This window comes from Vulpes vulpes, chromosome 5, assembly GCF_048418805.1.
Source record: "Vulpes vulpes isolate BD-2025 chromosome 5, VulVul3, whole genome shotgun sequence".
NCBI classification, from domain to species: domain Eukaryota; kingdom Metazoa; phylum Chordata; class Mammalia; order Carnivora; family Canidae; genus Vulpes; species Vulpes vulpes.
The window spans coordinates 137467336-137482542 of record NC_132784.1 but is presented as its reverse complement, the minus strand read 5'-3'; positions in this window follow the sequence as shown (position 1 = coordinate 137482542).

Sequence of the window (15207 nt, the reverse complement as noted above, 5' to 3'; positions counted from 1 at the left end):
GAGTTCCCATAGATTGAATTAAATTGACTTAAACTGACAAACTGATTTTACCTTCATATGGAAATAAGATATGAAAGAGTAGCCAAGACATGTCTTTGGCTATAAACATTGGTTTTCACTTCTTTTGCATAAATAGCTGGGCATATGAGCTGGGTTATGTAACAAATGTGCTTCATTTTCTAAGAAAATGCCAAACTTTGTTCCAAAGCAGCTGTACCATTTTGTAATCCCATTCACAATGTCTAAAAATTGTACCACATCAATGCCAAAGCTCAGTATGTTCAGTATTTTGTTTTGTTTTGCTTTTTTAATCTATTTAATACGTGAGTAGAGGGTTTTTTTGTTGTTGTTGTCGTTTTGTCTTGTTTTATTTTTTTCTTTTATCTCACTGTGGTTTTAATTTGCATTTCCCTAATGCCAGGGAAGTACTCTCAAAAGCACTTCCTAAAGAATCCCATGGAAACATGCTTAATGCCTCAAGAGATAACTGAGGACATGTGGCTGCAGTGATCACTGACTAAGTTTCTTTGGAAATCTAAGATGTTTTTAAAAAGTTCTAGATCTGGAATAGAAGAATAGTATAAAAACATTATATGATTTAATGAAATAGGAACTACAATTTAAAATTGGAGGAAAAGAGTGATAGATAAATGTTGTATGAGCTTATTAATTTATGACAGAGTGAAGTGCAAGCCAAAGAATGCTATTTAAAGGCACTTAAACAGCAGAAATCAAAAGGAGTACATTATCAAAGGTGATTTGAAGGGCTTCCACATGGACAAACACATGAAGCTCCACGTACACCAAAAGGAATAATAAAATTCTAAATAACAAACCACAAAAAGGAAAAAGTACAATTAATATCCTATAGTACACAGTATACATCGGAGAACACAGCATCCTTTTCATAAAGCAGAGACTAATAAAAAAAAAGATGTAACAAATAGAAATCTGTAAGTCAGATCTTATGTGTCCACATATTATAGATGTATGTACATATGACCTTTTCATCCTGATAATGGTAAATCCATTTTTTAAAGAATGATGCAACATTTCCATGGAAAATAAGAATTTCTGGTAGTTAATTTTCATGAAGAAAACCTTACTTAAATTATATGGGCTAGAAAAAAACAAATATTCCATGCAAGAATACAGTAGATTAATAATAAAATCAGGTAAAATGTCACGTATATTTTAAAATTTTATAACTATTAATAACTTGGTTCTAAATAGGTATAAAATTCAAATCTCCCGATTTTTTTTTAAAACAGCAGTAATAATACACTACAAACTAGAATCTATGGATTAAAAACAAAGCAGGTAGGGCTTAGATATTCACTGAAATACAAATGAAATAATGGAAATAAAGAAATAAAGGCCAAGATCAAAAAGGATGTAGAGGCACACCTGGGTGACTCAGTCAGTCATTAGTTAGACTCTTGATTTTGGCTCATGTCATGATCTCAGGGTCATGAGGTCAAGCCAGACTCAGGATCCCTGCTCAGCATACAGAGACTACTTAAGACTCTCTATCTCCATCTATCCCTCTCTCTCCCGCTTATATGTGATCTCTCTCTCTCTCCCCCACTCCCAAAAAAAATCATGGAGAGTAAAAAAGAGCAAAGTAAAATGAGGAAGGAAGGAAATAATAAGGACAAACTCTAAAACCAATGTGGAAGAGAAGAGAAAGATGACAGAATGACAAAAAAAAAAAATCATAATGTCAGCAGATGTTCTAATGATGTTCCAGAAAAGAAGAAAAACAAACAAACAAACAAACAAACAAACAAAAAACTAAGTTTCTTGCCATGAAAGGAATGCAACATCAACACTTCAGTCTGATGACAATAACACAATAAGAAACTTTTGTATCAATATAGTCACACAAAATCCCCAAGTAAAACATTTGTGAGCAGAAGTCAACAGCATACTATGCAAATGGGACTCTGATATGAAGAAGGATTTAATTTAGGAATGTAAAACTGGTTCACTAGTAGAAAACCATTAACACAATTCATCCTATGAATTCATCTAAGAAAAAAAATTACTGTTTTCTCCATGTAAGTTAAAAAGACTATTAAAACGTTAAACACTCATTCATGTTTAAAACAATAAAATGGAAACTGAAGATAAATCTTAACATGATATAATGTGTATATCTACCTAGTGTGGAAGCCAGTGATTTACTTATTGGAAAAAAATGCTGGAAGCTTTTCTACCTAGATTTAAAAGGGAAAAAAAGCAACAATGTCCAGTATGATTTAACATTATTATTTTTTTTTGATTTAACATTATTTTGGAGAATGTAGCAACCATATTTAGAAATGAGAAATACAATTAGTGTCATAAAAATTAGAATAAAATATATAAAATTTTCTGTTGGCTAATGATATAATCAGATAACGGGAAAAAAACTCTTAAAATATTACCTAAATAATTTTTTAAAAATTGATAAAAAAGAATCTCCCAAGATTCTGTTTGGGAAAAAAATGAATTGAAATAAAGATGATGTTCCTTTTATTATGGAAATAAAAAAGTAAAATAACCAGGGGGCAGAAAGCATAACAAGATATGGGCAAAATCAAAAATTGAAAGATCTGGGATCCCTGGGTGGCGCAGCGGTTTGGCGCCTGCCTTTGGCCCAGGGTGCGATCCTGGAGACCCGGGGTCGAATCCCACGTCGGGCTCACGGTGCATGGAGCCTGCTTCTCCCTCTGCCTGTGTCTCTGTGTCTTATCCCTCTGTGTGACTATCATAAATAAAAAAATAAAAACATTAAAAAACAAAAATTGAAAGATCAGAATGTTCCTTTAAAAAGGGGGAAAAAAAGACTTAAATAGATGACTACACAAACTTTGTGAATTCGATGACTCAACCTCAAAGATGTAAGATTTTGAAAGAAAAAAAGGTTAATTTTCAGTGATCTAAATTTCCATCTGAAGAAAATAGGAAAAGAAGAAGAAATCAGGTCCAAAGTCATTACAAGGAAAATTAATAAAACTTTTTTTTATAGATTGAAGAAATTGATAAATTCCCAGTTAGATTAATGAAGGCAAAAAACAAAAGCAAAAAACAAAAAACAAACCAAACCAAAATAAAACTCCAGAAGTAATTCATCCCTTAGGATTGAAAGGAGGCTATCATCCCATATGCCAGACACTAGAAGGTTAAAGAAGGAGATATTATGAAACTCACTTTTACATATAATAACTTGAACTAAATAGACACCTTTGCTGATGAACATAGCAGAACAAAGTTGAATGAATATAGAAATGCTGAATTCCCATATTTTTATTAAAGAAATTAATAATCATCTTTCCAAGATGAAAATACTGGGTCCAGATGCTTCCAACTGTGAATTATAGAAATAGTTAAGGTAGAAATAATGCCAAATTTACATACAGTCTTTCAGAAAGCAGAGGAGGAGGGAATGTTTCTCAACTTTTTTCTGGCAAAGGCACAATTTTGGCCACAAAACCAGAGATATTACAAGAACAGAAAATTATAGACCAATATGTTTTGTGAACACTGACATACAAAATCTTCAATAAAATATTAGCAATTCAAATCAAGTAAAATATTAAAAAAGATAATACATCTTGAAAAAATGGAGCTTGGCCAGCAATGCAAGAATTTTTGAGCATTTGAAAAAAAACTGTAATTCATTACATTAGCAAAATAAAGGATAAAAGCAATATGCTTATCTCAAAATATGGAGAAATTTGGCACTCATTGATAATAAAACTCTCCTTTGCCTATGGATGGAATTAAATTTCCTTCATTTACAGTAAGCAGAATAATGATGCCCCAAAGGTTTTCATGCCTCAATCCCCAAAACCTGTGAATGTTACTTGATTTGGCAAAAAGGAATTTGCAGATGGCATTAAATTTAAGAAACTTGAGCACTGAGTATTGTTATGTAAGTGATGAGTCACTAACTTCTACTCCTGAAACCAATGCTACATTATATGTTAACTAACTTGAATTTAAATAAAAAAATTGAAGAAAAATAAAGGTAAGTAAAAAAAAATAATAAAAGGAAGAAGCATATTATAGAACATTCTAAGTTTTCTTTGTATAAAAGAGTATCTTTAAATATTATCAGAACATCTACTGATAATTAAATGATATAATAATAGTACTAATGCTCAATTTATTTAATTAAGAGTTTAAGTTGAAAATGTAAATACTGTTTGATATTTCTTCATATATAAGTGATGCTCAAGATTGAAAAAAAAAAGGACCTTGATATGGAAACTTACCCTGGATTGTCTGGGGGATCTAATCTCATCAATATGTGTTCTTAAGACTATAGAATCTCTTCTAGATGTGGTCAGAAAAATTTACTGTGTGCTGAGAATTCCACCTACTGCTGCCATCTCAAATTGAAGAATGGAAGGCACAAGCCAAGGAATGTGGTGATCTCTACTCTGGTGACAGTCTGTAGCCTCTGAAGATGTTTGATTTACAACTGCAAGGAAATGAATTCTGCTGACAATGAAGGAGCAAGAAAATTCATCCTCCCCTAGCCAGTCCAGAAAGGGGTGCAATCATGCTGATAACCTTGATTTTAACCCAGAGAGATCTGTTTGGACTTCTGACCTGCATAATTTAAATAATATTTTTTATAACTGCTAAATTTGCAATAAAATTTCCTATCTGCTAATAGGAAGCTAATGCAAATATTTACAAAGAAAATATCGCCACTATCATACTTAAATATGGCATATTGAAAATGTAGTTGCTAAGATTGGGAACAATGTCAGAATGTCTGTTCTCCCCATTTTATTATGTATTTTGTAAAAGGCCCTCAAATGCTATTAGACAAGAAAAATAAATAGAAGTACCCATATTTGAAATAAAAAGTAAAACTGTCTCCATTCAGAGAAAACATGCTAAGTAGAAAATTCTAAAAAATTTACCATAAAGAAGAAAAAAGAAAAGAAACATGTATTTTACACTAATATCCAAATTTTGGAAAGATAAATTTTAAAAGAATGTCATTTACAAAATGAACGGCAAGCCACTGGTTTGTATTTACAATACATAAGTATGATGAAGGGCTTCTCTTTAGAATAAGGAACTTTTACAATTTAATAACAAGAAAAACACACCCCCCATACAAATAAGTTTTAATTATTTTTTTAATTGTTGACTTTGGGATTCAAACTTTTATTTTATTTTACTTTTTTTTTTTTTTCTGGAAAGAATGAGTGTGGGGGAGGGGAAGAGAGTGTTCAAGAGAGAGAATCTTAAGCTCTACACCCAGCATGGAGCCCAACATGGGGCTTAATCTAATGACACTGAGACCATGACCAGAGTCAAAATCAAGAGTAGGCCATCTTTTTTTTTTTTTTTTTTTTTTTAAATTTTTTTTTTAAATTTTTTATTTATTTATGATAGTCACAGAGAGAGAGAGAGAGGCAGAGACACAGGCGGAGGGAGAAGCAGGCTCCATGCACCGGGAGCCTGATGTGGGATTCGATCCCGGGTCTCCAGGATCGCGCCCTGGGCCAAAGGCAGGCGCCAAACCACTGCGCCACCCAGGGATCCCAAGAGTAGGCCATCTAACCAAATGAGCACCCATGGGCTCTGGGATTGAAACTTTTAATAAGTATTATATATACAGTAAGATATATGAATTCCAAATCGAACGTGAAAAAGGACATTGCAAATGAGAACAATAGTAATGCACCATCACAGATCTATAAAAAGTAAGGTTGGATTCCATGTGTTGGAGAGGATATAGAGGCACTAGAACTCCTCTACTTTGTTGATGATGATATAAAATCATTTTGAAAAACAATTTTATAAAATTAAACATAAACTTACCCAATGGCCCAGTTATTCTACTTGTCATTTACCCAAGACAAATGAAAACTTACACTTTCAATCCCGGTTTTATTGATAATAGCCATGTGCTTGAAGCAAGAAAGTATCCATCAATAGATGAATGGATAAAAATGTTGTGTTACCACCATACAATGGAATACTCCTCAGCATTAAAGCATAGAGCAACATGGATGGATTTCAGTCACACTAGGCTGAGAAAAAGGAACCAGACACAAATCAGTGGTTGTCTCTCCTTGGTTCAAGGGTTAGAACCCCGAGCTGGGGCTCACTGCAAGTAGTGTGGTGTATTATTATTGTGTGTCCTCTCCACCTCACCTCGATGTGGTAGCTCATCATAACTGAGAAAGTGCATTTCCAGATACCATGTCTCCATCATTGACAAATTCCTTTTGCAATGTAAGGCAACATCGACAATTTCTGAGGATTAGTGCCTTAGGTCATGGGCGTCATTGGATACCATTTGTTTGATTCCATTTGTATGGAATTCAAGAACTGGCAAAACCCAATCCACAGTGATGGAGTACACTCAGTGCCTAGAGCGGGGCTGGGGAGGCTGACTGCAAAGTGGCATGAGGCTATTTCTGATGGAAATGTTCTATAGCTGGTCAGTACATTGAGGATGATGATCATTACACAAGGAATTACATTTGTCAAAGTGGACAGTGCACTTGAAATTTTTTTCAATGATAACTCAATAAATTTAGTTTAAAGTAAAATCATAAGAAAAAAAATCAGTAGCATTTATATACACAAAAAATAAATAGGTTGATGAAGGAGAAGAAGACATCTTTTTATTATGATAACAAATGTTAAAAATGCCCAGAAAGGCAGCATAATAAGAAATGTGCAGGGCAGCCTGGGTGGCTCAGTTGTTTAGCACCACCTTCGACCCAGGGCCTGATCCTGGAGATTCAGGATCGAGTCCCACGTCGGGCTCCCTGCATGGAGCCTGCTTCTCCCTCTGCCTGTGTCTCTGCCTCTGTCTCTCTCTCTCTCTGTGTCTCTCACGAATAAATAAAATAATTTTTTAAAAAAAGAAATGTGCAAAATATCTGTGGAGGAAAATTTTAAATATCCCTGAGAGATACAAAAGTAGGTTTGGGCAAATGACACAATGTGTCTTTTATTTTTGGATGGGATGATTCAAATTTATGATGTCAGTTCTCTTTTTGTGAATCTATACATTTTATGTAATTGTATAAAAACTGTACTTTTCCCCCTACAGTTAGGTAAATTAACTGTAAAGATGATATGGCTAAATAAACTCACCAAGTAAATGTAGGAGAATTTCAAAAAAAAAAAAAAACTGCAGAAAAATCTTGACGTTTAGATAGTAGGATTTTTATAACTTTTGTAATATTGTAATTGTAAATTACAACATTTGTAAAATTGTAATTCTGAAAGTTTTTATATGTATTGTAAGATATAGCAAATTAGTAAAGTTATTGATAGTTTTTGTACCCAGTATTTTCACTATGATTAAAGAAAAAACAAACAAACATGGAAATGCAGAATATGAACAAGAATCCAATAGTTTGAATTTGAAGTATCATGAAAACATGACGTCTGAGTATATTTCTTAGTCCCATCTACCGAAAGTACTTAGAAGCAATGATGGTCAATTAGTGCTGAGAACAACCAGAGATTATATTGTAAATATGTTTCCATATAAAAGGAATTGAGTCCTTAGAAAAATTCCTGATTATAGGTTTCAGGAAGAAAAATAATAAAGCAAGCATAAAACATTTTGTTGTTTCAGAAAGCAAGAATAAGGATTTTTTTTTTTCACAGAATACTGCCAGCCAATAAATGTAGAATAATTGAGTGAATCAGAAAAATAATTATTTCTTCACATCCTATTTAATAATTGATTCAGGCAATTGCAATTAGTGAATAAACCTCTGGAAGAAATGAACAGGAAGTTTATGAAGACAAATATGGCCAATACCAATAATGAAAATGGAATAGAACAACATACATATATGTAAAGGGAATTAGAGAGTATTATTAGCAAATTCATGCAAATAAAATTTAGATGAAATATGTAACTTGTAGAAAAACAACTTACCAAAACAAAGGAAAGAAAATCTGAGGAACTTATATCAATAAAATAAACTGACTCCTAATTAGAAGTTTTCCCCAAAGAAAACTTCAAGCTTAAGTGACTCCTGTAATGAAGTCTAGTAGGTTTTTAAGGAAGAATAATGCTAAGATTTTACCAATTCTTCCATAGAATAGAAAAAAATGGAGGTACTTCTGATCAATTTAAAGAGTTCAGAATGACTTTGATGGAGAAACCTGACAAGGACATCATGAGAAATATATATGAGAAACCAATCTCAGTTTTAAACAAAGAAGCAAAAACCTTTAGAAGTTAACACAGGAAGTCCAAGGACGTGTAGTAGAATGGCAGATAAAGAGCAAATTTGTTTTATTCAGGAAAAGTAATCTTAGTTTAACACTTGCCATTTATTAATGTGACATATGAACATAAAAGGAAAATATAAATATGTCAATGGATGTGGAAATCCCTTTACTTAATTAAAGTAGTTTTTCCTCTGGATCAGAAGTCCTAGGCATTAGTGAGACATAGAAATAAGGAGGCATTTCTGAGAATCTTGAAAGGTGCATTTAATCACACACATACCCTATGACCCAAGAATTTTACCGCTAAATATAAAGTCAACAGAAAAAAAAAAATGCATGTGTTCAACAATAAAAGCAGGATTATATGTTCAAACCTCAAACTCAGGACAGCCCTAAATTGCATTAGCAGTCAAATACAGAAATCATCCTAAGGTAAAATTCAAAAACTAAAAAAAAAAAAGAATAAAAGAATTATCTCTCCTTTAGAAGAACCAAGACCAATGGGATATGAGGTAGAGAGTCCCCTCTCATTTTTACTTGCCATAGAATATTTTGAAGCTTACAACCCCTCCGACCTTTCCATCAAAATGTACACTCATTGTGAAGCATTGCCAACAAATTAACTTTACACATTGTATTGATTTGCCTTTTCTTCCCTCTCTTCCTTTTTGCTGATCCTTCATACCATGGAGTGTCATTTTCCATAGAAAGTGGTGGTATCTTAATCCTTTTCTCAGATTCTACAACTAAAGAACCGAGGCCAAGACATGTATTTTCAAATTTACAAGATGCTGCTGAGAGATTTTCTTTTTTGGATAGATTGAGTTTTGTAACTCCACATCCTTGGTAACACTTATTATTGTCCGCCATTTTGATCTTAACCACTTTGTGGTCCTACTATGGTAGCTAATTGTAGCTTTCATTTGTATTTCCATGGGAGCTAATTTTGTTTGACACCTTGTCATAGTTTTAACATAGTTATTGGTCACTTAAAAACCTCATTTGCAAGAGAGCTCATTCAAGGGTTTAGCCCATTTTTTAACATCTTTTTTAATTGAGATATAGTTGACACACAATGTTACATTAGTTTCAAGTGTGCACGTAATTATTTGACCATTCTAAATTATGCTATGGTCACCACACTGTTTTCTTCTATATATGTAAGCTAGGAGTCCATATCAGAAAGATATGATACAGCCATTATATCCCACTCTATGACTTGCCTTTCACTATCTTAATTTTAATTCACAGGAGAAGTGCCTGAAAATTAAAACTAGATTAAAATTAAAATCTGCTTGTCTTTTCTTTATACTGACCAGTGTTTATTATGTCCTGGTTAAGAAGTCTTTTCCCACCTCAAGGTCATGAGCATGGCCTATGATTTCTTCTAAAGCTTCAAAGTTTTAGCATTCTATATCTAGGATCCATTGGAAATTTATTTTTGTGTGAGAGTGGGGTCAAGATTCTTTTTTTTTTTTTCCGCCCTTTATGTGTATATATTGGAGGCGCTGTCTGTTACAAAGACCAGTTTTTCACTACTGCCCTGCAGGTGTCATTGTTGTCAGAAGCTCAAGATCACCAAGTAGGATAAATTGAATGTAGATACACCTAAGGGTCTCATAATCAAGCCACTGAAAAATCAAAAATATACAGAAAAAACAAATAACATATGGGGAGAAATGGTACAAGTGACCAATTACTTCTTGTCAGAAACAGTGGAGACCAGAATACAGGAAAACAATATCTTTAAAATGTTGAAAGATAAACAAAACTGCCAATTCAGAACTCTATAGTCAGTGAAAATATCCTTTAAGAAGGAAGGTTAAGTAAACACATTTTCAGATAAGTTCATTTGTCACCAGTTGACCACAAGAACTTCTAAGGAAGGTTATTTAAGCTGAGACAAAACAATACCAAATATCTTTATCCTCAGAAAGGAAGAGAGAGCATCCGAAATGGTAAATACATAGGTAAGAGTAAAAGGTTATTTTTCTCTTTAATTCTTTACAGTACATACAGCTGCTACATATGGTACCTGTTGCATAAATAATGATGGTAATAGTAAATGGATCTGTATAAATTCAGGGTGTTTGCATTTTACAGGAAATGGTACAATATTAACTCTAAACTGAAAAGTTAAGAAGGTATACTTTAATTTCTGGAGTGACCACTGAAAAGTAATATAAACGGTTATCATTAAAATGTCAAGATATAAATTAATTTTAAGATACTTAGGAATACATGTTATAAAATTTTGTGGCAAAATTATGGTGGGAAAAATTAAAGACCTTTGGATGCTGAGAGGTATACAATGTTCCACAGAGTGTAAAGCTAAATGTATTGAAGGCATCAATTATCTGAAAACTTGAATTGTTGATTTAATCCATCTTCAATCAAATTCCCCAACAGTATTTTATGAGCATTAACAAGCTTATTCTAAAATTTACACGGAAATGAAGAGTCCAGGAGGAGTTTAGATACACTTGATGAAAAAGAATAAAGCAGAAAGTCTTGCTCAATCAGCTATTGAGTGTGAAAATAGAACTAATATAATTAGCACAGCATGATTTTTGTTCCGAGAGTGACAGAGAGACAGAGGAGATAGAACACAACGTCCACAAACAGCTTTCTGAACTTGGTGTGTGGCAGAGGTGCCCCTATAGAGCCAAACGCAAAGAACGGTCATTTCAGTAAGTGTTGGTTGGTAGGACCATAGGCTTCTGAGGTGTTTAAAAAAAAAAAAAAAGACTCCTACTCAAACACAACAGTCAGCTTCAGGAGATTACAAACTTAATTACTTAGGTCAAAATTATAATGATTACAGAATATAATCTACACTAGGATCATTAAGACCTCAGAATATGTGTGAGTTCCTTAATAAGAAACATTTTAGAGTCAAGAAAATTGCCATTTAAAACTACAATGAGAAACAAGTAAAAACAATCTAATGGCCAAAAATTTAAAAGTCGGAACATAGAAAAAAAAAAAAAAAAACACCATTGGAGAAACAGAAACTTCCATATGTTCCAGTGGAGAAGGTTAATTGGCACCTGCCACTTGGAATATAGTTTGGCAGCATCTGTGAACATTGACTACAACAGCCCTCGTATTTCATGCTTGGGTAAATGTCCTCAAAGAGTCCACTCATGTGTGCTTCAGGTTTATGCACAAAATGCCACAATACTAAAAAGGAGAGGAAAAATGAAAAATGTCAAAAAATGAATTGACAAATACCTTGTGGGACATCCATGCAGCTGGATTCCATATGGAAGTGACCATGGAGAGGTTCCGGCTCTCTGTACACAGACATGCGTGAGTCTTCAGTGATCATTTTGTGTGAACGAGCAAGGAACCAAAGAATCCATGGAAAATGATTCAAGTTACAGGCTACAAAGAGCAATAAACAAATACACCGTTAAGGGAAGCACACGTGGTTGATAAATTGTCTTAAAAAGGAAAGTAAAAAAAATAAAATAAATAAAATAAAAAATAAAAAATAAAGAGGAAAGCAAGTGAGGAACTCTCAGAAAGTTCAGGGAGTGGTTCCCTGGGCCGTTGTGTGGCTCTGAATGGCATGTGACATGGTGGGGGATTTCTAGGATGTTGGACGTTGTTTCTTGGGTTCTCATTTTATAAATATCTCTAACTCAGTACGGTTATATTTTATATGCTTTTCTGCTTGTGCATCATATGTTACACAAAACCATATAGACGTAAAAACAACAAAAATAAAAATAAAAAACGAAAACATATAGACGATATACTAGTAACTGTAAGTCACCTGGTTCCAGACATGTCACTTGCCTTCACGCAACTCAGGACCATGGCAGTCACGTCACCATTACACAGCCCAAATTCTAGGCAAGAATTCACAGGAAAGCTGTATTACCTCAGCACTAAAACCAGCTCACTTTCTTTCACCTGGCAAACCAAATGAAGTTTCAAGATGTCATTTGATTTTAATTGGAGAGAAATTGCAAAAAGAAACGATTCCCAGAATTTACATTCCTTCTGAAAATGTGGTCTTCTCACCACACACACTGATATTGTTATTCTTACGGCAAGCTTAGTGCTATGAATATTTTTTCCCACTCTGATAGTGGGAAGTAAAAAGAGAGAAAATGGTGAGTCTCTGTCCTGTAGGGGCCATTCCTGGGGTAATAAATACCTACTAGAAGGTATTTTTTAAACTGCCTTGGAAGATAATGAATATATCCTTACAATTAATAATAATGATGACAACAACGACGCGACAATATGATGATAATGATAATGAGATGTGGCCTGTGCTGAAGTCTTATGACCTACCTCTTGACCTGAGTCAAAATCTTCATCATGGGAGACCAGCAATTTTGTTCCTTCTATCTTACAGGGAAGCCCATTACGTTCAGCCCTTGAAAGCAGAGGAGAGCCCAACACAGTCAGGGCTTTCCACAGCTCAGCCTCCTGCAGGGTTTCCTCTGGTCCACTCACCGATGCAAGTGGTTGTGCATGTGTGTGGGGGTGCACATGCCCGCACACACTGCCATAGGGTGTATACATGTGCATATATATGACACTAGGACAGGTTTCATGCACACTATTCTTAAAATGCTGCACACAAATATTTCAAGTGACGTAAGGCTTCATTTCAAGAATCATGTATTTACTCCTGGTTTTGTTATGGTTCTTTGCTTTGGGCATGGATCGATTTTGATTGTTTGATAAAGTGTGTTCAGTTTACGTCAATTTGGGGGTGGCTTTATTCCAATACAAGAATTTGCATTTTCAGTTATTATCGAAATATCCATTCATTTTTAGCACTTTTTCGGAAGATATTTTATCTCCTGGAGATATAACAAAACAACTACTACTATAGAGATTTTAGGAGTTTAAGAACACATTAGCGAGTTCTGGCTTCTTTTTCTTCCTTCTCTCATCATAAACTGGAGCGATTGTTGTGTGCATAAATAAGTAAAATGTGTAGTTAATTGAAATGAATTTTTACTGAAGCATAGATTTCAGGCTGACTCGGGGGGCAATTAAAGGAGAGAGCATGACCAACCACCTCTGCGTCAGTGTAGCATCACATAAGATTATGGCCACATTTAATGCCGGCACTTAGAGCAGCCTGGTCTATTTTGATTAAATGCTTCTAAACATCTCAACATTTACATGAAAAAATAACATAATTTTTTATCCCTAGAAGTGTACATTATTTCTGGTTACACATTGTCAGTAGTTTTCTTGATAAATAAGTAAAGTTGTTTCCTTTATAGAATGTCTTTACATCAAACATAAATATATATATATATAGTTATTTTTTCCTAGATGAGTGATGAATATATCAAAGCTAATTTTCACATTACCATGTTGTGCGCTAGGTTAATGCTTAGCATTTTCTAATAGAATTTGTTACTTGGGCGGAATTTTGTTTTGACTTCAGACACTCTACTTTTCTTGATGTAGAAACAAGATGTTTTTAAAAGTGTATTTAACAATTCTTTGTCACATTTTTTTTTTTTTTTTGGTAGTTCCACTGTATCTTAGGACCTGGGGGGAAAAAGCACACATGCACATCTCTTCACACTCCACAGGAGCAGCAGGATGACATGCTAACCCCTGACAACTGGGATGAGAGTTTCAGAGCGTGAGAGATGACCCCGAAGAAGACAGAGCTGCCACTGTCATTCTCATGCAGACACACTATGGCTTCTAAACCTCATACAAATGCATACTTCGTTTCATCTCGACCTCATCTATTCTGTGATTTAATTATATTGTGCAGCACAATTTAAAGAATTTTCTTACATGATATTATTCCTCTGAGGAAAACTGGTTAAAAATAAAGGGGAGAGAGGTTTTGCAAAGAATGAAAATTAAATTTTCTTTCTCTTGTTTTCTCTTTCCACCCTTATCTCCCTCTTCTCCCTTTCCCTCCCTTTTTCCATTTCTCCCTCCCTCCCTCCTTCTCTCTCTCCCTTCTTTTTTTTTTTATTTTTTTATTTTTTTATTTTTTTTTATTTTATTTTTTTTTTATTTTTTTTTTCTCTCTCCCTTCTTCCAGTCTCTCCCTCCCTCTTTCTTTCCTTCCATCTTTTCTCCCCTCCTTTCTTCTTCTTGCTTTCTCTCTCTCTCTACATTGAGTTACTTCCTTCTGAAAAACGTTCTTGCAGATAACTTACTATTTGCATAAACTAAGCCTTTGTTGCAGGAACTTAAAGGGAAAACAAATGATATGTAACAGCACCGTTGCTGTTTGCATGTTGCTGTTTCAGTGGAAATATAATATTTTAAAACCTAGTAATACCAAAGTGCTAATTTTACTGAATGTAGCTAGTCCATCCAGCTCTGGACTAGAGGGTACCCTCGGGAACCCAAGTGCCTTGACATTGACTACTGGCAACACCACTTTCTTGATGAGTGCAACCACACTGGGCTACCAGTACACCCAGAATTGCTAAAATGAAAAGCCCTCCACATTCTCATGTTGGTGAAGATATATAGTGATAGGAAGGCCTGTACACCAGCAGGGGTCGTTCGGATGCTGTAGTCTCCTTGGAAAAGAATATATATACTCTACAAGGCAGATGTACACCCAAAAGAAATTCACCGACACATCCACCTGGGCGTGTACAAAATCATTTGCAGCAGCACTATCTCTAATAGCACAAAGCAAGAAACACCCCAAATATTTAGCGATAGTAGGGTGTATAAACAGGCTAGCATATACTCATGTGATTGAGTAAACAGCAGTGGAAATGAGGGGCCAAAGCCTATGATATTCAGCAAGAGAAGCCAAAGAGAATGTCGGCTTTATGATTACATTTAAATAATTATCAAATGGAGACAAAACTACCTTCTGGTGTTAAAAGTAGAATATAAGGTACTGGGGCACCTGGGTGGCTCAGTTACTTAAGTGCTCGTCTCTTGATTTCAGCTCAGGTAATGATCTCAGGGTCTTGAGATTGAGCCTCCTGTGGGGCTCTGTGCTCAAAGTGAGTCTAA